This window comes from Tupaia chinensis, unplaced genomic scaffold (genome assembly GCF_000334495.1).
Source record: "Tupaia chinensis unplaced genomic scaffold, TupChi_1.0 Scaffold143913_1, whole genome shotgun sequence".
Lineage (NCBI taxonomy): Eukaryota > Metazoa > Chordata > Mammalia > Scandentia > Tupaiidae > Tupaia > Tupaia belangeri.
Window position 1 is genome coordinate 2,278,516 of NW_006203764.1, and position 2,508 is coordinate 2,281,023.

Consider the following 2,508-nt stretch of genomic DNA (forward strand, 5'->3'; position numbering starts at 1 on the left):
GCACTTGTGATTGGTCCCTCTTGGTTAGAGCTATGCATTGCCACCCACTCGGAAGCTTGAACCCAATTGACTACTTAAATAATGTTACCCTTTCTTCTACATGGTGATTATTGAGAAATGTGAAAACACACCTCACTATTAGTAACATATTATGTTTCTTGTAAATAATTTTTCCAAGGACAATTGTGCACAAAAAGAGAGACAGGTTTTTTTCCCTATTTTCTACTTATATTCTGTTTTTCTGTATTTTTCATTTTAATTTGATAAATACCCTGCTGTTTTCCCACAGATTGTGTTCCAATTGAATCATTTTAGGAAAACTATTAGTTTTGGATACAGCTCTGATTCACTAGGGATTTGGAGAGGCAACAAACATGGGGGAAGATTTGGCCTGTGGTCGGAGAAGAAGAAAAGCCATATTCTTTCATCCTGGAGTGGGCTTTGGGGCCCCAGATCTTTGGAGATGCTGGTCCCGAGCCTCAGGACCACACGGGTGAACCCTGAACACTTTTCTAGCACCTCCTGTTGGCCTGTGGTTTGGCCTCTCTGTGGATGGTCTCAGGTGGCGATGTGGCCCGGTGAAGGCAGTGGGGCTGGGGGTCGGGCTCTGGGGTAAGGTCTTGGCTCTGCCCCACAGCATACTTGGGGTCCTCTAGACACTGTGTACACCCCACCCTGACCACCTGGCAGTGGCTCTGCATCTCGGGTGAGGATCAGCATGCAAAGGCGCTAGGCAAGGTTTGGATTCCCCACGTGGTGCACCCCCACAAACACACGCAAAGATCCTCATGCTTGAATTGACTGTCCTCATTGAAACCCAGCAAGAGGGTTTACTGATGAATGGTGAGCAGGGTGTGTTCCAAGAAAGGAGGACACGATGGCACAGAGGAGCAGAAAGCCTCGTTCTGAGTGTACATTGTCTGCAGGTCCACGGGACAATGTGTGCGTAGGTCGCTGTTCCAGCAAGATCTGTCCCCAGGGGAGCCACCATACACCCACCTAGCACTTGCGAGTATTTCCACACTGCCTCGTGGGCCTCCTCCTTCTGCCCCAACATCCGGAGTCCCCGTAACACAGCTTTTGTGCCAGCATGCCTGGGTCGGCCTGCTAAGCCGTGACCTGTAAACCGTGGGAAGTGGACAGACTCCCAGCCTCCCTATGCCGCGGTCTCGTTGTTTGCGCAGTGGGAGTGATGGTAGCACTTGCTTGGGAGGTGCTTCTCGCTCTCAGTCTGTGTGCGCCTGACTGGCCCCTCTCCCAGGGCCCTTTCCGTTCCCTGTGATTCTTCACCCACAATTTGGGCTCTTGGTTCTCAAAAGCTGAGTCCAGGCATAGGGCAGCAGGATGCGGAGGCCAAGTGTCCCAGCTCTCTGGGCTACAAGAACTGAGAGGGCAGGACCAAGGGCAACCTAAGAAAGGGTCGTGGCTGCCCATGGGTCACCCTTCCAGGGCCAAATCTGGGCAGAAGTCAGTGGCCAACAACAGGCAGTGAATCGATGTCTCGCCTGCAAGGAGCTCCCGTGAACAGTCAGACCCCAGGGAGACCTCTCACCCAGTCCACTGGAATGTCTTACTGTCAAAGTCCCCACCCACAAAGAGAACCGATAGCCCACCCCACCTTTCTCCTGCACCCTACCTTGGCACATGGGTCTGGATGGGGCTGAGCTTGAAGTGCTTCTGAGGGACCACAGCGGCCTGCAGAGTCCCTCTCAGCTGGAGCTGCACAGGTGCCAGAGAAGCTGCAGACAGCCCAGGGACTGGCAGCGTCCCTCCCAGCCTCAGCACCAGCTGGGCCTCCAGAACCGTGGCCCGACCCTGCCCACTGTCATCCTGCACTCACAGACGCTGAGTCCCTTGAGGATATCGAAAGGACTGTTCAGGCGTCCTGACATTCTCTGAGTTTGACCTAATGAGAAATCGCACTACAGCTGTCACAAATCCAATAGCCTTCAAGAGAAATAGGCCTTGGAAATGGAAATGGTCTTCCATTTAGAGGAAGAGACCAGGGGCATTTCCGGTTGCCCAACTCTGGGGCCTGTGGTCTGAAACCCTGTGAGGTGTCCCGGGCTTAGCCTGAGTGCCCAGTGTGTGTGTGGCTATGTGGATGTCATCTTTGCCATTAGACCTCTTCCAGAAACTGGGGGTGTTCTTCCCAGGCCCTGGGGAAGGGCTCCCTTCCACTGTCTCTGCCTCAGGCTTGCCAAGGAACTTCTGTGTTCCTCGGTTGGTTGGTAGCCCTGCTCTTTGCACCCCCAGTCCCAGCCAGCAATGTCCAGCAGTATACATGGGGTCCTCAAATGTCAGGCTTGGCCACCTCAGCATGCTCAGCACCGAACCCTGCTTCCCCAAGGCCTTTTACACCAAACCCCCTTTCTCCCCTCCCTTCCTTTCCCTCTGTTCCACCTTCCTTATTACCTTCTTTCTTCCCTCCCTTCTTTTGCCTTTTCTCATCTCTTCCCTTCCCTTTGCCCTCCCCTTCACTCTTCTTCTTCAGCTCTGTGTCTTGGC